At 47.2% G+C, this 23,673-nt stretch overlaps 1 protein-coding gene across 6 annotated transcripts in view; it reads right to left on the reverse strand.

The window, feature by feature from the left end:
• The window catches only part of ZHX2 (zinc fingers and homeoboxes 2), a 76,676-nt gene that overhangs the window by 25,469 nt on the left and 27,534 nt on the right, over nt 1-23,673 (reverse strand). For 5 of the 6 annotated variants that reach the window (XR_008746247.1, XM_055798399.1, XM_055798397.1 and 2 more), the window contains one exon: nt 18,835-18,906. The exons of the other annotated variant lie outside the window; for it this stretch is intronic. The gene's annotated coding sequence lies outside the window, so the exon portion shown is untranslated. The remainder of the gene's footprint in view (nt 1-18,834; nt 18,907-23,673) is intronic. 6 annotated transcript variants of the gene reach the window in all.

Genomic DNA, 23,673 nt, shown 5'->3' on the forward strand with positions numbered 1-23,673 from the left:
CTGCTGAAAAGCTCTGGCTGTCGGCTTCAGCCTGGCAACCCTGTCACCCCAGGGAAGCAGAGGCACTGGGGAACGGCAGCACTCCCACCGCCTCACTGCCGAGGAATGCATCTTAGCTCCAACTGTCAACCAGCTGCTCGGTCATTTGCAGGTTGGTTGGTTTGCTTGCTTTGTAAAGCACAGTCAACGTATTTTGTTTCCTAAACAGCACGGAAAATTACCTTTGTAGTCCCCAAATTGTTTTCTGTACTAGACAGGAGTGGAATTAAGGCAACAGGGCCATGTTCTCAGATGGTCTCTACATCTAACAGCGGGATGCTCGCTGGGGGACATCTCCTTTTGGAGGACAGGCAGAAGCTCGTGTTGCTCCCAGCACTGGCAGGACAACCATGCTGGGGTCACCACTGCCATGGGCAGCCCCAGCCAGTATGGAGGGCAGGCAGGCAGGGTGCTCACCAGCTCCCCCCCCCCACCTCCGCTAGCCATCGCTGGATGCTGTGCCTGATGTCCTGCTAGGACCAAGCCGCTATTGCTGCGGCACCAACTAAACATGGGCTAGGCTCTCAAGCTTGCCTAGCCACGTAGTCAAACCCTTTGTGTAACTAACTGGGATCCAAAACTGACACACAAGCCAGCTTCCAAGGATTTCGCACCCCTTCCCCTCTTCCCAGCAGCATTCCCTCCTGTCTTATCACCTGCAAGACTCTGCCTTAAGCACCACGATAAGCCTGGACCGCTCCAGTCTGGGTAATTTCTCCTGCGGCTTTATGTGAAAGTTTAGTTGCACAACAGTTTCAGAGGTTTAGGAAAACCCACGTTCCACAGAAAGAGCTGATGCTATTATCTGTAGTCTCCTGACCACAAAATCCAAATAAGAAGGGAGGAAGGGGAGAGAGAATAGTCGCATCAGTAAGGCTGGAGAGGGCAGAGACCTGAAATCATATCTCAGAGGAACATTCATCAGCCATCACCTCTCTCAAATTCAGCCTGGGCTTCAGGCCTCTTTCCCAACAAAAGCATTGGCAAAACACACATTTCTGTGTAGAACTTCAGTTCTAGCAGGCCAGCTGCCTGCTGACATGGAAACATGTGATGATGAATGTTTCCTGAAGCAACTCCTGTGATATTCAGGAAACTAGATCAAGACTTAGTGCATGCTCCTCACCTGAAAGAGGAACCAAGGAAAAACAAAAGCCAGAAAAAAACAATGGAATTCTAGAATTACTTTTGTCTTTCCTCCCCCAAATTCCTCATCTTCATGATTTCTTTGCACCGTGGAGGTAATCTGCTTCTCCTCCAATGCCTTCTGGCTCTTCCAACCCCACCAAGTGTTTAGGGCGTGAAGGAAGCTTGGGCAGAAGAAACCAGACAAGCTGCTCACATAGCTCCTGATTTGTGTGGCCTCTAGAAATGCTCCTGAGAAGCAGTTCCTGCAGAGGAGGGCTGCTCCTGCCTTGGGGAGGAATCAGACCCAGTATTACCCAATACACTCAGTTCCCCTGCTGTCTCCTGTGGCCTCACAGCAGTAAATTAAAGGGTTAAAAAAATAAGTCAGAGGCGAGAAAGAGAGGGAGCAAGAAAGCCTTAACATCCCATCCTGCTCATGCAGTCCATGGGCCTCTGCTTTCATTTTGGGGAAAAAAAAATTACAAAAAAATAATTTCTAAAGCAAAGTTATCCAGCGCGTGGTACCGCAAGAGCGGGGAAGAGCCAGGGAGCGTGGAAAAAGCTGCAGAGCCTGTAATGGAAAATCCTTACTCAGTCACTGAGCAGTCCTCTCGTAACACTTATTAAAATAAAGCAAATATGATGAAACACAGGCCAATTGCATACAACGCTGCTGAGAAATTGGATCCGGCTGCTGCAATCGGCTCCCAAACCCCTCCTCTCCAAATACTGGTGGCTCACATCGGCGAGCTGCATTCAAACCAGCCCTGGGCAAGAAGGGACGGGAGAGACAAGACAGGACGGGTCACCCCGTGTTTGATTCATCTTCAGAGCAGGGGCAGTGTCTAAATCTTTGCTGGTCTCTGTCACTTGCCAAGGTTCAAACGCGGCATCTCTAGCCATTTCCTAACGATGAAAGGTGGCACTAAATAAAAAGAGTTCAAGGGTGATGTCCATGGAACTTGGTTTAGCTGATGCACGAGTGAGTGAGAAAGGAGCCTCAATATTATGTATAGGAAAGCAAGTTAAAAAAAGGGTCTCTCTTGTTTTCTTATCTTCATTTGCTTTTAATTCTCAATCTTATTCCTTCAAAACTCAAGTCAAACAAGGACAGACAGATTTTACTCCTTTTGTGGAATAAATCAGCCTAACTGCTGAGGTCAGTGTTTTCAGACCAATGCATAAAAGCAGAAGACTCTGCTGAGGAAATTCGGTGCTGGCTGATTCATCCTTTAGAAAGGACGAAGAACAGCCAACCCAGCACGTCGAGTTTGTTCCTTTGAAGGGCGAAACAATTTAGCGTTGGTATCAGATGGCAGGCACCGAAAACAAAACAACAACAACAAAAAACCCACCAAAAAAAATCCACCATGAACCTCTTCCAGCCTGCCCTGAGGTTATCTTCTCAGGGCTTCAAATGCTGAACAATGGGAAAGCCCCTGTGGTCCATCAAGCTTGCAGTGAAGCGATGTGGAAGGCGCCCTTCCCTGTTCACTTAGCATGGTGGCTCAGCACTGCTGCTTGCCCTGTGTCTCCTGCCCCTGACATGCAGGGGAAGACCAGGGCAACAAAGTGGGAGCGGAACCACAAATTATTTAACCCACTGGAAGGGGCTTCAGATAGGATCCACGCCTCATGGTTCAGAGGACCCAAAGCACTACCTGAGGTTTGAGAAAACAAAACCACCATCACCAGCCCCAAAACCACACAGCAGAAACCCACCAAAAACATACTATGGGAGGGGGGCCAAGTGCAATGAGATTTCACTCAGATCTGAAGTAAAAAATCAAGAGGATATTAGTGGGGAAAAAAAAAAAAGCCTTTCCTCCTTGGATAACCCCATTTCAAGATGGGGGCATATACACACATGATGTATATGAAGCTATACAAAAACAGTGCATACATCGCTGTTTCCTTAGGGTGCAAACAGCACTAGGAAAGAAACACCTTTCAGCCTTGGCCCTCTGCTCGCTTCCAGTCCCGAGTGACTCAAAAGAAGGGCTGTCTGAAGATGCTCAATAGAGGGTCAATCTTTCCCAGCAGGTAGGAGAGCTATGAATCAATTGCTTTAAAATAAAAAACAACAAAAAACCCTGAGGCTTGCTGGGAAGAAGTAAAATTGCGGATTAAAAAAAAAAAAAAAAGGTAAAGATGAAAAGCACCTGTAACCTCTTTAATGCAGCACTGAAGTTCTTCTGAAGAGAAAGCACAGAAATGATAAGAAAGAGAAAGAAAGGAAAAGAAGAAAGCAGCCCATTGACACCAGCTACAGATAATTTTTTTTAATGGGCATTAGGTCAGCAGGGCATTTTCCATCTGCCCTGCTTAAACCAGAGCTTTGATGATGTTACATGTGTGATTTTAACAGAATATTTATCCTGGTGGGACCATAAGTTTATTTTGTGTGTGTGTGTGTGCACTCGCACATGGATAATAGCAGAGGGTTTTCCTGAGGGGAAGAAGGGTGATCTGTAGGCAGATGATGAAAACAGCAGGTGTTGGGATGCTGACAAGGGGGAGAGAAAGGAACAGGCAACAGCAAAGGGCTACAAGGGCTTGGACAGAAGGGAAGAGGAGAATAAATACAAAAAAACTTCCCACCTTCCCTCCACCAGCAGAGCCCTGGTCAGCGCTCCAGGATTTCCTCTCCCATGCCAAACGCACAGGAGCTGCAACGTCCCCTCGTTCCCACCCAATTTTAGCCCAACCTACAGGAATGCCCATCTCAATTCAGCATGTTGGCCGAGGCAGCAATGATAAACCACATTTTTTGCTCTGTTTTGCTAGCGATTTCTATCTACACATAAACAAAGGCACCCCAAGCCTCCTCCTTCAAAAAGGCTACAAAACAAAGAAAGATCACGAATCCACATTCTGCTTTTCTTTCAAATTCCACAGTGCTTGTTCCAATCTAATTTAATAAGGACTGTGTAAACACACCAGAGCCTGTAAGAGTTCCCAGTGAATTAAGCTGCTTGACTAACACAGTGGAAGTTAAGGAAGAATAGCTAGAAGTTAAAGTCTATGTTTAAAGCTCAGACTAAGGACAGATGGAGCAGGTTTGGAAGCTAGCTTTCCGAAATCCCTACCCTACAGCCTTAGTAACATCTTAAGTTTAATTACCGCAGTTTCAGGTCACCATAATTGGACCAGGTTATACTTTCTCTTAAGGTGTAAAAGATCCCTGGAGAACACCACTGTTTGTGCCAGCACCGATCCACTATATACTTAACTGCACAAAATACGCTTAACTACACACAATGCCTTTTAGTTGAGTACGTCCTATAAACCCCAAACAAGCCCAGAAAATCTTTTTCTGCCCATCACATTACACACGGCAGTGGTATTACCCAAAGTGGTCACTCTTTCAGGAAACCTGAAGGCCTGAAGAACAGTGGCAGACACAAAGAACAAAGCAGAAGACATCCCTGTCTCTATGGGGAACCTCCATCACAGGCAGCACGAGTGTAGCGATGCTACAGATGAATGATGCATGGATTCACTTTGTCCTTGGGCAGGTGAAGTTGGGGTAGGCAAAAAAGCACTCAAGACCCAACAAAAAGCTTAATATTCACAAGTTGCCGTAAGAACAACCAAGGAGTTAACAATTTCCAGTGGTTTTACTTTACAAGGGGCAAGATAGAGATGGGGATACATTTTCAAATTTAATTTTACATTCCCTGGGGATTATATTCCAGGAAATTACTCTGTTATGTGAACATTGTTACTGCACGACATTTTGGTCCCATTATCTCAAGAGTCTTTTTGGCATGTATGTCAGATGTGATTCACCATATGTTTAATGACATGCAACACACTGGTTCAAATATATCCCACTAATGCAACACGCCAAGAGAACCTTTATTTTCTTATGCTTCAAGTTACAATTTAACTCAGAAGGGCCTCAGTCACACAGTTCTCATCCAATTTTAAGATCTCCCATGTAGATTTATGGAACTTTAAACAACAAAAGAAAACCTCTGGAGACAGATAAAACTGCTTCTCATAAATTTGAGAAAGACAGGATATGGTTTAACTGTTAGCACTAGAAACATCCCAATCCCAATACCTTCTCCAGCATTTTTGAGCTATTCATGTAAAGTGGTTTCTCTGTATTATTACTAGGCAGGATTCTCCCAGATCATCAGTTTTTCCCCAATCACAACTTCAGCGCTGCAAAACCAAACAAGCCCCAATATCTGTCCCAAAGAGTTCAAACACTATTTCCCTATACAAAGGGGAGTTAGGAGGATTATTAGCTGTAAATTGCTTTGAACGTAAAAAAAAGAAAAAAAAAAAAAGTGTTAAATATTGCTGTCTCCATGAGTCAACACATACGCTTCAAAACTCTCTACTAACCATTTTATGCTATGATAAAAATAGCAATTTTGCAATAAGCTAGATGCTCTACAATCAGTGGCTCAGGAACAACAAGCAACACCAAGCATTACTGTCTCTTGACAATAGCCCCTTGCAGGCAAATTTGTTTTAAGGTTAAACCGAACAAATTTCAACTCGTGCAGTCAGACAGATTTTGTTCAACCCCTTCAGGCAAAGGGCTGGGCATGCTCCTGCCCTGCAGAGGGCAAAGAGCGAGTGGTGCCCACCAGAATGACGTCAACCTTTGCAAAGGGGGGACCACCACCCCGGACTTCTTATGGAACGTGGCTCACCTTGGGTTATCCACTGCTGTGGTGAAGGCGCACAGAGCAACCTGGCACCCAGCTTCTGCTGAAGGGGGTCTTGGATAAAGGGATAAGGAGCAGCAGAGGAACACCAGTCACCCCCAGTAACCCACAGAGGAAAGGATGCACAGGCTGGCAGCGTGCATGAATCTAGCAATGCTATCAGTCATCTTTTTGACTAAATAAGAAAAAAAATCCACCAAATTCACTTACAGGAATATAAAGCCCCTTCCCTGACCTTCCAATTGCCTGGAATAAAATCCAGGCTTTGTAAAGCAGCCACAGACTAATTTTCAGATGTGTCCAGTACCTGAATTTCCAAACAATTTAATGGGACCCTAGGAGTTCAGTATCCTGGAAAAAAATGGTACACATTTCATACAGGTGTCTGACACAGTCACTAGCGTGACACAGTTCTTACAGCAACTTGAGAATATTAAGCTTCTTGTTAGGTCTTGAGTGCTTTTTTCCCCAGCAAATATGCCAGTTATGATGTTATCTGGGTCTGCACTGCCATCCCAGCCGAGGCTCCCACCGGCAGGAAGAGCCAGGGAAAGCAGCAAAACACACACCGAGGTCTGTACATAATGCCCCAGCCGGTCTTGCTGAAGCAAACGGAATGGATAGATGGCTCATTCACTCAAGTAGATTAGGTGGTATCCACGAAGAAAAGTACAGCTAATTATATGAACTCTTTGAACATCAAGTATTTCCTGAGAGGTGACACTGGGGACTGTCCCTCCTTTTAGAGGTCTCAAGGAAGAGCACAGGCACCAAGCAGTGTTGGACAGTGCCAGCCAGATTAATCCTGCTGGAGCCTCCTGAAAAGCAAAGCGAGTTGACTGATAGCAACTGATGGTGCTGCACAAAAGAGGGTCATTTCTCCCCCAAAACACACCTGGTGCTGGTCAGCCATGACAACAGCACAGAACCTGAGCACGCTGTCACGCTCAATGCTCCCAGGAGCCTCCACCTGAGCGGACACGACACTGGGAGCAGGCAAGGCCACAGACATGCACCGCATGGGGCAAGAACTGATGCATTTTGAAATCATCATTTATTGCAAAATTCTGGGGTTTGGAAGCAGCACAAAAGCAGCACACTTTAAGGGAGGCTTTAATAGCCAGTGGGTGGTTGGCATGGCATCACCTTGGTGCTCAGGGTGTTGGGAAGGGGTCTTGGAAAGGGATGCTGCAATTTTCCAGCAGCTGTCACACTAACGCTGCCACACAGCACTCAGAGCTCATTACATTGATGTTACCACTGCTAAATTTACAGGCATATGTTTCAGGCAGCCACAGAAGAGGACACGACACCTGAGCCCAGTGCCCCATCCCACTGACATATCCCAGAGCACAGTAAATAGCCTGAGGTTTTTAGGAGAAGCAACAGCTTCAACACATAGCTATGACTGGCCAGAGACCTGATGGGCACAGCGTATATTTGCTGGAACACAAAGTGACATGTTGCAGAAGCCAGGTGTCAGATGCAGAGATGGCGATTTGCAGGGGTAATTCACCAGCTAAACCTACTAGTTGGGGTTTTTTTATATTTGCTAACTGGGAAGCCCCAGCCACTGGTGGTGGCACAGTAAGCCCCCTCCCACAGACATGGCACCTCTGGGTGAGGAGTGCACGTACAAACCAGCAGAGCAGTGCTAGGCAGGTATGGAGCCAAGCCTCCACGAGGCTGAAGCAAGCCAACATACTGCAAGGATCACATGGCTCCATCGCCTGCAAGTGCTGTGCTACGCAGCACTCCTAACCCAGGGATGCTGCTCAGAGCTGCAGCCTAGAAACTCCCCACCCTCACAAATGAGATTTTTTCTTTTTTCCACATTTATTCCTTTTGCAACTAGCTTATGAAACCCTCCAAATTCCTTGCTACTTGCTTTGCTATTTAAAGGCTCTTTTGGAGCCACCTACCCCTCTCCCAAAACCAAGGGCAGCTAACACACTCTTCCCTTCCCCACTGCCACCACAGCAGCTGTTTGGAGGTCACCATCTCCCTCCCCTCTATCTATCATGTCCCTGAGTGCACAGCTCTGCATGGACCAGATACACCACGACTGCAGTGTGGTGCTGGGGCCACCTCAGGGGCTGAGCACAGGATACTTTTCCATCTGGTTGGTCTCAGGCTTAAGGACACATTGGAGCAATTCCCTGCTGGGGTGGGAGATGTGCCCACAGTGGTGGCATGGGCAGCCCAAGGGGACGGCAGTGCACACCCCGCATGCTGGGGATGCAAACCTGATCCCCAGCCTGCCCTGTTTCTGACACTCAACCCCCCTCTCCAGGATCCCCAAACGTGATGTACATTAATGGCAAGCTCTGGAAGCTTTACACCACTTTTCACACGCTGGGCATACCTCTGATTTCACAGCCACCTCTGGTGGTCAGGGCTAGCACGAGGCTAACGTATGCAGTCAGGAGTTCACCCAAATGACACAATTACTCAGCCCAACTTGGCTGGAAAGAGATGGTCAGAGATCCTCACGACACCCGTGAAATATGGCCTTCAGGTTTTCACTGACAGTAAAGGCACTTTTGGATCTTCTCTTACAGAAGCTGTGCCACTTTTTATACTAACGGCCCAAAACTTAGCGCTGCCTGTTGCAGCATTACACATCACACTATCACTGCCCAAGTTTCTTCCTTTTGGTAACACACCCCAAAAGGAATGGGAACGTGTTCATAATGAAGCAACACCTATTAAGGGTGCGCTCCCTTCCGCACCACAGGCACATATGAGCTGCTTTGCACCTATTTGCAAGTGCTTTCTCCAAGTACCTTGGGAGTATTTGCAGAGAGGCTGATCCTAGCTTGTTGAAGTCCTCTGAAATTTTGCTACTGACTCCAGCAGAAGCAAGAACAAAGAAGAAAGTTGCTCCTCCTTTGCACTCCTCCAAGATCAAAGGGATGACCTGCCCGTGGCCACTCAGTGGGCTCTATTACTTAAGACAAAACCACTGGAGAGCAAGGTTACATCGAGATGGCAATCCACCGAATACTTTACAACAGAGCTAACCCCCCCCCCAGCCATGCAGTTCCTCTTCATATTTATGATAATGAATGCATAACTATTTATATAACTATCTAGTGATTATTACACAAATATAAAATATATTTTCTTATCATGTCATAACAAATAATAATAAATGCCAGACCATTCCCCACCCTAATGGGACTTGAGCCTCCTCCTATAGTAAATCCTGAGCACCGTATTCACTCCTCATCCTTCCTACACACACTCACGGCAGCATCAAACCCAGCCGCCCTGAGCGCTGCGGGGTTTGATTCATCCGTAGCAAGCCTGGCTGGATTTCAGAGCATGGCAAACACAGTTACAGTCTGGTTTGAGGTGTGCAAGCAGAAGACCGTACTTGGAGAAGTGCAGACAGGAAACATGCCAGATTGTTTATACCTGAGTCATGACTAATGTTGACAGTGAAAAACCCAGACAACTCAGAGACCACTACAGCGCTCGGTGCCTTACAATGCTCTACCCTAACTCCACCAAACAGTAAAACTGAGACTAAGCACACATTACTCATGCAAATATCACGGTTGCATTGTGTGAAACTATTTGTGATGCAAAGCACGTGATATACCCCCCCACACACTGCATTTGCTGGGTGAGGAGACAGGAGCATAATCTCCAATACATGAGCAGACTACTTGCAGGTTCAAGTGCTCCTGCTTCAAGTATGTCAACCTCCTGATGTCCAACAGACACCCCAGCAAGCGAGCAGGCACTGGGAAGGCACTACTAAAAACTACCAACAGCAGCAGAAGTTAACAGAAAGGTCTGGGACAGGTGAAGATGGAAAAACTCCAGGAAAATTCACTGCCACTTTTGTCACTTCCAGTCTCTCTTCCTCTTAATTCACCTGACTATCCCATCCCTTGATGTTCTTTCTTACCAGGCAGACACAGAAGTAGCAGTGCATGTTTTTAATCAACTGGGACCATCAAAGAGAAAAGCTAGCAATGCCTGGGTTAGCTCTAAGCGTAAGTAAGGAGTGAGGGTTTGAGTGAGGGGAAGAGACCCCATACTCCAGTTACATGGAGATTTGCGACAGATCACTGACTTGCAACAGAAGGTGCATGCACAGATCCCAAACCATCATGAAAAAAAAAAAAAAAAAGCGCCCTTGGGCTTCATTTTTGAGTGTCCTCGTTACTGCACTATCTCTGAGCACTCACTGGGGAGAGATGTGCCTTTCACTCCCATGCAGTGCGTTTTGCCAGCTTGGATCCACCCTTATCCTCAGGGGTGGGGAAAGTCAGACCTGCCAGAGTGCATGTTGTGCCTCTCCAGACGACTTGCCAGTCCCAGATTGCTATGAACTGAAAATCTATATAGCACATTACACCCATACAGAGAGGCTGAGTAGCTGAGGCTGAGCCAAGGACCCAGTATGTAAAATCTTTTACACCAGTCTTTGTTTGCAGACAGGAGCTTTTATTGCCCCTGGCAAATCACATTTCAGCTTTTCTAGTACAACTCCAGTGTTATCATCTACCCAAATGAAAATACAGCCTCTTGTCCTCTACTTTTTTCCCTCCTGACTAACCTGATTTCCCTCCTTGGGAACATTTTCCAGGGCAGATCCGACCATCCAGACCTGCCACCCATCACAGCACTTGGGAGCAATAAGCATCAGGGATTCCCCAAATTGCTTGCTGCTGGGTCTGCTCCACCACACAGGCTCCTGGCACTGCCATCCCTCCCCAACGGCCTGCTGCTCGCCTCCATGCCACCTCCGCTCCAGGACGGTGGTGCTCCTGACCTTCCCTGTTTTCCCATCTGCTCTACTATCCGTATTTTGGCCATCGGCCACATCTCTCTCACCTGTAACCTGGGGGCATTTCTGTTCACAACCTAGCACATAGCCCAAGGAGGACTGTTATCCTGCAGCATTTTTCTCTGTGTTCTTCCTAAAATTTGGCTGCATAATGAAAATTCCAGGTAGAAACATTATCGCTCTGCCTTCTCACCACATCCCCATTTCAGCTACTTAATCCTCCACCCTATGATATTCAAAACTATTGCTGCTCAGACCCCCTGCTAGCCACCTTCACCAAACCCATCCCACCTCCTCCCAGGGAATGGTTCTGCAGGCTCCCCATGGTCAGGGCATTTGGTTCAAACCTCTCAGCCCCCCTTGTCCCTCTGCAGTTGCCTGATCGCATTCAATAACACAGCAGCACTCACCTCCTCCGCTCCACCGGCAATGCCAGCTCCATCCATCTGCTTGTCAGCTTCCCCCACAACAGTCACCGCCTGTCCCTCCGCACTGCCCCTCCAGCACAGCAGGACCTCCCGCCACCCGTCTGCAAAGCCTGTCCTGGCTGCTGCCTTGCAAGCCTCACGGAGACCCATGTTTGTTATGCAACCAGGCAAAATTGATTTTTTGCAGTACGTTTTAGTTCCTTGCTGGTAGGAAACAGAAAGGATTCCTTCCCAGAACTTTCAGGAACCAGCAGCTGACATGGGTAGCTGTGAGCATGTGCTGCTCTGCAGTTGCCACTGTCCAGCCAGAGACCCTGCTCCCATCATAGCTCCCACCACATCCAGGGATCACCTTTGGCCTCCTTGAGGTTGCTGTCAGCGGGGTTTAAACAGGGATCAAAAGACTTAGCATACTAAGAAGTATGTGATGCAACTCAGAAGGATGCTTTAAAGAACTCCCTAACACACACATACTGTTTGCAATATTACTGCAGCAATAACCTTATCACTGTAATTTCAGTTGCAACAGCACACCTTCAGCATAATAGGAAGGAAAGCCTTAGTTCTCTTCCTGGCTTGCTAGGAGAGCTCAGGCAAATCATTTGCACCTTAGCTTACATGCTTAGGGACCGGGTTTGCATCTCCTTTTGAGCGGTTTAACCCTGGATGCTCACTGGTGAGCAACGTTCAGCACAGATCAGCTGTGCCGCTTTGGAAGAGGGATGCAACACTGTGTGACCAGAGCAGTGTAATGAGTGAGAACATCCTCCAGCTTGAAATGCCATTACAGACCACCTACAGAAATGGGTATAGAAGATCTTTGGCGCAGGATGGCACTTCTCTTGCCTAATTTTCCCCATCTAGTTTATGGCTCAGAGTGACTGGGAAGAGACAGACAGCTCTGAGGATTATACCTGTGACCTGCCTCCAACATTTGTCCTAAAGCAGGGTGAAACAGTCTTCAAACAGCTCAGTCTCTCAACTGATGCCAGAAATGGTTAGACAGCTACTACAGAATAGCCGCTTGACTTACAGACAGCTGGCATGAAACACGTCTCAGTCCATCTCCCCAGGTGTGCCTTCCCCCATGTACAAGATGGGATATCAGCACCACCCCAGCCTCCGGGACAGCGAGGGGCTGAGCGTGTCAATCCCAACAACCTGGCAAGACACCATGGCGATATGTGACAGAGGTACATATAGTCTCAGGCTCCTCTGCATAAGTCAAAACACTCAACAACCTTCCCTTCCCCTCAGGAAATAAAGGTGTTAACTTCCAAATAAGGTTTCAGTACAATAATAAGGAATGCGATGTGCATAGAGACAAAGTGTGCAATACTGAAGTTAATCACAGAAAAGAGGGACTGGGAGGGAATCCCAGGAGAGCAACACATTTATTTCATTATTATATCACGGATGACATTAAGTATCCACCAAGTCCCTCAAGGCAGAATTCTTGCATAAAAAGCATCCCCATTTACCAAGCATGATAGAACCTGCAACTGTTCTATAAATAAAGGGTATTTACAAAGAGAGCTGTTAAATATTTATTTTTCTCTGGAGACCGAGTTCTCCGTTCATTTGTCTCCACTGCAGAATCATTTGGTATCAGGGAGCAGAGGAACTCACCTAAAAAAAGACTAGGAACCAGTCCAGAGCCTGATCCGGACACAGCACCAGCCTCCTCTACAAGCTGGCGAGGGGAAAGCATCCAACCTGACACAGAGGGAACACGAAGCAAACAAAATGGGAATGATCTCATCCAGGAGGCAAAGGTAGAGAAGGAACACCAGTGACAAAGCACCGATTAATAAATGCCATCATACCGCTCCGTCCTTACAGAGCTGGCTTGGCACTATAAAGAAGCGACAACCTTCAGTTGCGAAGAGTAACTGCAGATTTACATTACATTTGCTTTGTGTCTTGGGAACAAGCATATGTTTCTGACAATTAATAGATTAGTGATCCCCCCCCCCCCCTTTATTTTTTGGAAGCTGACAGTCGGGGCGGAGGGGTGAGGAAAAAAACCCAACCAAAAAAATACGTGGCTCTGAAATACACTTCACTGCTAAACCTTTGTAGTAGTAATTGTAATAGTTCTTACTCCAGCTTGCCAAAAGCTGAGTTTTAATTAAATATTAAAAAGCTATTTGTTAAAATAATGTTGCCATAGCAACTAGAGAAAGCTAAAATACCCTGGCGTTTCTGACTCACAGCATATTAATCAACCACCAGCTATTATATAATGAGCACCCCCTGCAAGCACCCAAACCCGCAGCCCCCGAGCCAGGCAGCGCTCACTGCCGGCTCTGCCCTCCGTGGGTCCCTCGCTCCAGCAGGGATGGGGAGTTATCCAGGCCCAGCCCAGGAATCACGTGCCCAAATATTTTGGGGAGGCCACACTGGAGCGCTTGGAGCCTGTGCCCCCACAGGGATGTACCAAGGAGGACTGTGCTGGGCAAGGGGAGGTTTTGGCGAGGGGCACAAGGATGGCAGCTCCCCACGCGCCTGTGATGGCAAGGGGCTTAGGCAGCTTCTTCCCAGCAAGCCCCGACCACCCACCTCCAGCGCTTATCTCTCAAATGTGGTGCTCACACTAGGTCTATTTCTGTAAAAAAATACTTTTTTTTTACATTACTGGAATTATTTCTTGCAGCAGGTGCCTTCCATCAAACCAACTGTGCAAAACTCCAAAGGAGTGGAATTAAACCTTGTAAGGGCAAACCAGCTTGCCACTCACCCAGAATAGCTTATTTTACAGATTTAAATAAATAAAAAAAGCAAAAAGCCCCCCAACACCCTTCCCAATCATATCTCATCCCCAACCAAGCTGAAAAAAACCCTTCTACACTCTCTGTCCATGCACTATGAGGATGGCAACCTTAGCCACCCAGCAAAGCCAGCCGCCCCAGAGCTGCTGCCATCACTTGCTGCCAGCCCTTGGGCGGCTTTTGCCTTGGAACACAGCTTGGGTTAGAGGCAGCGGGACGTCTCCCTTCATCCATGCCACAGCATCACCATACGGTCTGCAACGATGGGAGCTGCTGCAGGAGGGAGTCAAGCAGCTGAGGTCCAGAGTAACAGTGGCTGGGGCGAAGAGGACCAGGAGGGAGAAATGCAGCTGTGTTGTTCGGATGGATTGGGGACCACCTTCCTTCCCCTCAATGACTTGGTTTTGTGCTTTTAACCCCCCTTCCTTCACACCCCACACCCCACACCCGCCCCCCCGAAGGAAAATAAATACTTAACCCCACAGTTATTAAGCACAAGGAATGTGATGAATATTACAGCATTTGTATGCCAGCTTCAGTTTCCTGCTGCTTTGTTTGGGTGTCACAGGCTGTGACTATGACAACCACAAGCAGTTATTGGACTGATGTCATTTGTGACATCATGCTTAACGGAAAAGAAAAGGAAGAAGAGGCACTACCAAAAATAAGAAGAACAAAACAAAACCTGCTTTCACCTCTTCCGGTGCCATTAACTCCTGTCTATGGAGCAAGGTCCTGAAGGAATACCACACTGGAGCTGCTGGAGAGCCAGGCGGCAGCAACCCCATCCTTACCAAAACCCAAGAAGTGATAAGCACTTGGGAAAACCTGCCCTCATCCCCCCTCCAGCTGTGGGATGAACTAAGAGTTTGCAGTCATATGGAAGAAATCTCGTCACCCCTTCCCAGCTGGGAGCCACCAGCATGATCCAAAGCCTAAGCCTGGCTTCCAGGCCTGAGACAGAGGGAGCAGCGGAGGCCTTTGGCTAAGCCTCATCTATCCTGACTAAGTTTCTCCTGCTCTCCAACCAGCTTCTCCTCCACATCTCTAATCCTCAGTTCTAGCAGTCTTCCTGCCTCCACCATCTTTTTTAAAAATAAAAGGGGGTCTGTCTAACATTTCTGGACAGTCACCTGACCAAGCACAGGGGAAGTGTGTACTGATTTTGTGAGGAGCTCACAGTTCAGAGAGGTGGCTTTTCTGGTGACAAGTACAAGCAATGATTTCAGCCTCTGAGCTCCCCAGCTGGAGCCCAGCCTCCTGTCCCATGTAAGGACAAGGAAGCAGCACCGCTGCTGCATTTTGCAAAGCCACTGCTGTACACAGTGCTGGTGCTCACAGGACACACTACTGTCAAAGCCTTTCTTTGCTTTGACGGGAAACATTTGCAAATTCACTGCTCAAGTGCCAAGTAACAAAAAAACCAGCCTGAAGTTCCCAACCTCATCTAAACCTAATGTGGTAGGGAACAATGCACCACCACAAGTGATCTCCTCCATAGCTGCGCATCCAGAAGCCTTGATGTAAACGACTTAAGTTTTTCCAAGTTACTTTTCCCCAAGTTTTTCCAACACATGAGAAGTGCTTCTCTGCCCTCCGTGCTCTCCTGCCAGACCTGCAGTGCCTCCACAGCCCAACACTGCACCTGCCCTGGGCGCCCAGAGAAGAAAACTCCATCAGGGGGATCCTGCCCATAAAAACAGTTGGCACTGCTTTTAAATAGCAGAACAGAGATGCTGTCTTACAAAGGGGAGGTCGATTAAAGCCAAAGAGGTGAAGCAACCACCGTTCACAGCTCCCTGCCCTGCCTCTTCTCGCTCACCAATGTCCCCAAGCCCACTGGAAGCGACAGGAGCTCCCCAAACAAACATCCCTGAACGCTCATCATGCAGTGTATCAGCACTTAGTCTAGGTTCCCTCTGCATGGGCATCAGGCAGAGCCATCCCGCACTGCTGCTGCATCCCGCACTGCTGCTTCTTGCTGGGGACGGCACCTCTGGGAGCAGCCACAGGCACATTCCGCCTTTGGGTGCTGGGGGGCCAAGGGACAAAGGGAAATGGCAAACAAACCTCCTTTCCCCTCTCTCCATTAAATCTCATGCTGAACACTTGATCCCAAAACATTCTGCAGGACAATATTCGAAGAGGATACAGAGAACAGATGTACAGGAATCAAGCTCTTCCAGCTCTGGTTTCTCCCTGAGCTTCTGAGGAGGACCAGTTCCTCAGCTAGCACTGCCCCGCTGCAGCCACCTCGCACTCCCCGTTCCACACCCAGGCTGCTGCCACACAGCCAGTGTAGTAGGAGACAGGTAAAGGGGAATTTACAGTCTCCTTTCACTGCTGAGCAACAACTACACCTTGCTGCAATTATTTCAGAGCTGTACACAAGTTACCTGGGCACCCTTCCCTCTCACCCCCTTATAACACAGCTACGATACATCAGAGGCACCCGCAGACAGCATGCAGCCCTCAGCATTGCTGCTTTACTTTGACTTAACAACACAGACAACTTCTACCTGGGACTAGCAGTCCACATTTGAAGAGCAGGCGCAGGTCCCTCTTCTTCATTCCTTTTTTTGGAAGCAACCACCACAGTGGTGCATTAGCACACAGATTCATTGGGACCTGTCACGGTTTAACCCTGGCTGGCCACCAAGCCCCGCGCAGCCGCTCGCTCACTCCCCCCACAGTGGGATGGGGGAGAGAATCCAAAAGGTAAAAGTGAGAAAATTCGTGGGTTGAGATACAGACAGTTTAATAGATAAAGCAAAAGCTGTGCCTACAAGCAAAGCAAAGCAAGGAATTCATTCAGCACTTGCCATCGGCAGGCAGGTGCTTGGCCATCCCCAGGAAAGCAGGTTATTGCTTGGTTATTATTATATTATAATATAATGGTTATTCGGGAAGACAAACCCCATAACACCAAACATTCCCCCCTTTCCTTCTTCCCCCAGCTTATATACCCAGCATAACAGTCAATGGTACGGAATACCCCTTTGGCTAGTTCAGGTCAGCTGTCCCAGCCATGTCCCCTCCCAGTTTCCCGTGCCCCTCCAGCCCTCTCGCTGGCAGGGCCCCAGAAACTTAAGAGTCCTTGGCCCAGTATAAACATCACCCAACAACAACCAAAACCATCAGTGTGTTAATCAACACTGCTCTCACACCAAAGCCCAAACACGGCACTGCAACAGCCACCAAGAAGAAAACCAACTCTGTCCCAGCCAGGACCAGGACAGGACCCCAGAAGCACTTCCCGAATTTCAATGGTGCCTGCTTAACAGACAAACCAGCAAACTTTACTTTCCAGATGAGCAAAGAGCACTTCTAGTGTATGGATATGCTTTGAGAGAAGCAAAAGGTAGTCACAGCATCTTTCTGCTGAATTTTCTTCATCTAAGTAAGTATCTACTCTTTCCACCAGTCCAGAGCCAACACAGCTGTAAAAAAAGAGGCCAGAGCCCACCCCATACTTTGTAAGCAACCGACAAAAAATAAACCCCACAGCTTGATTAAGCAGCTCTCACGTGACAGGTTAAATACCAAGGAGTTAAGAGAAAATGCTGGCAATTTGAAGGGAGAATACGAACTACAGACCTTACTGAAGGAGGATCAATACAAAATATTGCCAGAATTTTTCCTTTTTCTCCCAGTAACTGCACTCATTGCCAGTATCCTTCACAAAAGGCTAAAAGCAGGATTCCCTGTTCAGTCTTTTTTTGGTTACCAGTTCCTCAGTACTTGTTAGGGATTTATGAAGGAATTTCTACCATGTCTTTACCAAACACTGGTGGACTCAGTTGCTTTCCTGTTAACAACAACACAGCCCTTTCTTTTTTCAGGCTGATTTCAATTTGGGGTTTTATTCTCCTCTAACCCAAATAGATTTGTGTTGCTGTAACAGAAAACAGGCTGCAAGCCACTGAAATAAAAATGGAAACAAAACTCTGCTGATTTCCAAGTAACCATAGATTTCCATCACCGCAGAACAGGGTAAAAATGGGACAGGAGTTGGGCTGATTTTAAAAATCTCAAAAAACCCACACCCTTATTGAACCCCCCCTGCTAAGAAAACTTACTTACAGAAAAGCAGCGAAGCCCAGAGCAACGGCATCCAAACCTCCAGTCCAAATATCAGCCCTGTTAGCCAGCCCAGAGGAGCTGCCCCAGGAGCCCACGCCGTACCGGGCATGTAGCCAAGAGCTCCAGACAGGGCTTGCCCAGGTCAGGCCAGTGCAGCCCCAGCTGGTCCACCTGGAGAGCTGCAAACCAGCCCCAGCTGTTGGGAAACCTCAGCCCTGGCCCTTCAGCAGCAGAGGAAAAAGCCATAGTGAAGCTGCTCCTTAAATATATAGGCTTTTTTTTATGCATATATTTATGTAAAAAACAGGTCCTGGCTAAGCTGCTTTGGAGCTAGGGAGGGACCCAAGCACTCAGGGGTCTCCTGTGGCATAAAAGTTCCTCCAAAGTTATTTTATCAGGGAAGAGCTAAATATTGGATAGTTTTCTGTTTTGATAACAAGGGGTGGGATGCTGTGCACAGGCACAAAAATAACCACACAGCCAATCTGTGCTCTTCCCCCCTTTGAAAAGACACAGGCTTTCTTCCTGATGCCTTGCCTCAACTCTCCAGCAAGATTTTTGTCTCTCAATGGCTGGTAAAGCTTGGAAACAACAAACAAGCTTCAGATGGTGCTAATGATCCATTCTGCTGACCATATTCTCAGTTAAATGCATTCATGTGGTTCATATCTGCAGTGAGATAATTATTCAGCCTATGTGGTAATACAATGCTGACTTTATTTTGTGGGTTGCGAAGAGGTGCCAAAGGCACACAACTGGTTCCAAAAGACGGGATTTGCTTGTTGTAAACATTTCTTAAAGTGTCTGTAAAAAAAAAAAAAAAGTCTTCCTTCTGTTTGAGCAAGCTTGGGTTTCTCATTTAAAGGAAAATAGAAAAGAAAAATGCTACTCACAGCACTGTATTTCTTACATCCTGGGAGTCTCAGTACTTATACCCCTCTGACGGAGAGCAGAACTTTTAATACCTACAAAAGAGGAAAAGCTATGTAAGTCAGAGGGAAGGAAAAAAAAAGGAGAAAATAGCAGCCATCCCTTCCACTATCTGACTGGTAATTTAGTTTTTTTCACCAGCACCCGGGAATGCTGACTGACAGGAATTGCAGCAATTCCCTTTTCCACTGACCACCACTGACAGAAGCAGAATTTGAATGATTTGGTCCTCCAGACCCATTACAGTAACACAACAAACCTTGGGGGCCTCTTGGGGGAAAAAAATAAAAAAATCCACATTTCTTAAGCCAGGCAGACAGTGGAGAGCCCTCACACACTGATGTCCTAAGATACTGCGGCTGCGGTTCGGGCTGGAAATACCCACAGAACATCTGCTGCAGCTGACACGTACCATAACAAGCTCTGTTTGGCTACTGGGAACTTCAACAAAATGCCATCCAAATTGCCTTTCTCCTCCTTAAAGGGGCTCACCTGCTGCGTCCCAAAGCTAAAGTTGGCTTTCCTTAATTTTGCTTTTTTATTTTTTTCCCCAAAAGAAATGGGAGAGGAAGGTTTAGCTTTAGCAGCTGCAACAACAGAACTGATATAAAGAATTTCCCGTTTGGCAGTGGCTGTGTGCACACCTGAGAAACACCATGCCTGCAGGTCTGCAAAGAAGAGGTAAAGAGAAAATAAATAGTCATGGCACCACTCCTGAGTAAAAGAAATACACACAGCAAAACACCCTGCTAGTCTTCTCCAAAGAAGAGGCAGAAGCTTGTTGATTGCTTCAGCAGCACCAAAAGCACAACCTGCATTTTCAGTTCAAGCTGAAGTATTTGAGTTTGAAACTTCAGGCTCTTGTGATCTGGCCAGAGGAAGGTCAGATGGCAAACCCAACAGAAATCACTCGGAATCTTTTGCTCCTTCCCAGCAGGTTAGGAAGAATATTAATTTTTTTTTGGCTCTTTTCAAAGGAATACATGACTTGATTTCCTGAAAGAGCATCATGGCTACTGAAAGAGCTGGGAGGCCAGGAGCTCTTACACAACCAGAACCATTTTTTAAGAGCTTAGAATAGAAAACTGCATGTTTATTCATAGATAAAAGGGAAGTTGCTTCCTGCTTTGCTCCATCTCAGAGTAAGGCAAAAAAATGCCAGTTTCACTGAATTGTAGAAGAGAAATAAACATACAGGACAGCCACAGATTTTGTGCTACTTACACCTCCACCACTTTTGGACTCAGCAGGCCACCTTCTGCTGCCCTCCCTCCCTCTTCTGGGTCAAATCCTCCATTCACCTATAGCAGGCTGCAAGCCTGGGGCTGAGCTGTTTCTGCATTTAATGGGCTTAGTTCAGTTATCTTACACCAAAACCACTATCTGAAACCTTGCCTTTCCAGTGCTGTGTCCAACACACACACAAGCGACCCTACATCTTGCCAACAGGACCAAAATCACCCCTATGAATAAAACACTTCTAAAGAACAACAGAGTCGCCTATAGTGCAACCCAGCCTTGTCTTTCCCCTCTAACCTCTGCTTAGAAAGTTAATTAAAATAAATACATATGTATGGTGCTGTCACTTCTTAGGACTGTATAATGAGCCTCACAATTTTTGGTGCTTTTCCTAAAGACCCAGCTGGTGAAGTTTCTGTGAGGATCCCCGCTTTTGGAAACATAAAGCGGGAAGAAATCTCTAGGGTTATTAAATCCAGTCCCTTGCTGTTGTACTTGTATCGCACAATCCTCCTCAGAAAGCATGCAAAAAGTTTCTACTCCTTGTGGCTACGAGAATACGATTTGGGTTTAACATAACAGCTCACAAACGAGTTGGTAATATATGTATATACATAGATATACATACATATTTCAGATATTTTAAACAATGTTACGGTTCTGGGAGATCTGCTACTGCTTTTGAAAACCTGGAGTCAGGCAATAGTGAAATGAAGTCACAACCACATTTCAGGCAGAAACGTCAAATCTTTTGCAACAGGTAGGTAATTACTAATGAAAAGAAAACTCTTGCCCAAGTTTGTTCATCCTGAGCATCCCTGTGTGAGCAGCTCTTGAGCAGCCTCCCACAGGGGCACGCTTACCCCAATCCAGCTCAAGGCAGGGAAAGCAGCTCTCCTTGGCATGAAAGCATCATTTCCCTGAAATGCAACACTACTCCGCTATCAGGCAAACTCAGACAGACCTCCCCACTCCACAGGAGGGCATTCACACTGGCATCATCTCCTTACCTACATGAGCCATGCCATGGAAACACCCCTGCAGTCACGGACAAGAGCCAGGGAGATCCGTGTCTGCCGGCTCCTGCGCCGTGTCCCAGTGAGTACACGTACAAAACAGGTGATGGTGGTTTACGAGTTACCACACATTGCCTAGTTCACAGTGTGTGTGTGTGTGTGTACATACGTGTACGTACATACACGTATGTACATACATGCAGCCCACAGAAGGCAGAGGGTAAACTTCAGCTACCCCAGCCATCCTTCATTCTCTGCACACCAAGCAGGAGACTCAGCCACCAGCTGCTTCATTATTCTAGATGCCTTCCGAAAAAAGTAACATCTTATGGCAAAACAAAACAAAGCAAACACAAATATTTTTAAATTACCCTTTTAAAGTATGTAACTTGATAAACACCAGAGCTCCGCGCTGCTCCTGCAACCCAAACACTACAGCGCTAACCACCTGAAAATGGGATTAGTTTCCTTTGTCTGCCATGGAATTTCTCACAAAAAACAGATTGTTGAGATATCTTTAGTGAGCTGAAATGTAAATCTCGAGCTGCTGTTAGGGCAGGGAAGAGAAATAACAGTACTTTGTTGATGCCTTACAGAAAAGTTCCTTTGAGACTCTCTCAACCTACAGAAATGATCGATTTTGCAAAGGAACATTTTACAGAGAGAAGTGGAGTTGGGAGCCCTGAAAGCACTTGCTTTCTTTCCCCAGCTGTGTTTGAGATAAAGAAAAATAAAACCCCAAACTCCTCCCTATTTCTTTTCCTGAAAGATGCCAACTCGGTGGCTTAAACCCTGTGGTCAGCCAAAAGCATCACCATGGTCATGCCAACCCTCTGCAGCCCCGCTAGGCTTTGGTACCCAACCTTGGCACTGCTGGCGACCCATCCCCACAGCCCGCCAGCCCCAATGCCCAAAATTTGGTGGCACAGGCAACAGGTCAGGGCAAACCTTCTTCATCAAGCTAACAAGCCCCAGGATGCTGCCGTCCTCTGCTGCTGGCTCAGCAGGGCAGGGGTACGATGAGGCTGGGGTGCAGGCTGGGGCACTGACAGCCGCCCACCATGTCCCCACCCCTCACCCCCTGGTGTTTGTACCGTACTAGGCATTTATTAATTTTTCAGTCTAGCTTATAAATCTAGATTTCCCTAAAAACTACCATGACAAAACCGCCACCTTAGTGATCTGAATTACTTCTAACACTAGGCTAGAAATGCTTCTGTTGAATTAAATATGCACAGCTCTGTTGGAAATGGGGTGGTTCCAGCCTGTAGATTGCAGACTGTTCTTGCCGTGTGACTAGCAGATGCAAGTGTTCCTGAAAGTTGTCTGTCTCCACACGCTGAAATTCCCAGTGATCCTGATGGATCCCAAGCACCCCAACACCTCCTGGCTGCTGGGGTGGTCCTCAATAAACGTTCATTGAACCTGGCAGACTTCAGTGCAAGGGAGTAACACGCTCATTGTGAGCATCCTTCACTTCAACATCTTATAAAGCTAATAAAATTATCCCATTCCTGCCCCCATCCCCAAGATAAACGCATAAAGCACACTCCAGAGTTTCCATCAAATACCTGAATAGTGATGAAAAAGGCACTAAAAACCCCTGAAGTGCTCTGAGATCTCTGCATAAGCACATGCACGCTGTGATGCTCAGACAGGCCCTGGGATATCCATCCCCAGCAGTCTTATCCCTACCCCACATGGCTCTCAGCCACCTTTCTCCAGCCTTTTGAATGAAGCTGAAATGCGGATGGATATTTCTACCCCGCAGCAGCTGCTGCCAGCAGCTCTGGCACTTCCCAGGAAAACCACCGGCCCCAACCTGGAAAGCACAGTGTAGGAGGCTCCTGTCAAGGGTTCTTTTCTTCATCTCAGCAGTGTGACAATTGCTCGCATGAGGTCTTAATCCACGCTGCACCATTTGTAGGCACCTGTGAGCAGAAGGTGTCCCAGGGAATCACTCAAGGGCTACAGCATGCTGTGGCTCTCCAGCCCTTGCTTCCCCCAGGAAAACTTCTATAAACCACGGGAATGGACCCAACCCCTTTTTGCAATGCCTTCTTTACGTTACCACCTGCTTTTGGAACTATTCAGAAGCATAAAGAAGCAAAGAGCAAATAACAACAAAATAAAAGTAAATAAGAGCAAAAAGGAAGTAAGCTGTCTTGGGAAAAAAAAAAAAGGAAAAAGTTCTGTAGGTTTAGGTAGATTTTCACAGTTATGGCAGCACTGTCAAAGAAACTATTCCCCCATCCTTAGAGCTTTAGAAGATTTCAGAAAACATGCTCTCTATCAGGATGGAATAAATCTTCTTACATCTCACCAGGGAGAAGCATGAGAGTGATGCTTCAGGGCAGTGGGCAGCTGAGCCAGACAGCCTGGGCAGCCACCAAGGCCACCTTCACCCAACCACCCCCTCCCAGGGGACAGCTCCGACCTCTCGGCCACAGGCTGCTCGGGACCAAGATGTGCCCATCCATAGTTGTGCTTGAAGCCAGTAAGAAGACCGTGGTTTGGCTGCCGGCAGCAGCCGTGGCTGGCCTTGGC

The sequence above is a fragment of the Falco peregrinus genome, chromosome 3 (genome assembly GCF_023634155.1).
Source record: "Falco peregrinus isolate bFalPer1 chromosome 3, bFalPer1.pri, whole genome shotgun sequence".
Lineage (NCBI taxonomy): Eukaryota > Metazoa > Chordata > Aves > Falconiformes > Falconidae > Falco > Falco peregrinus.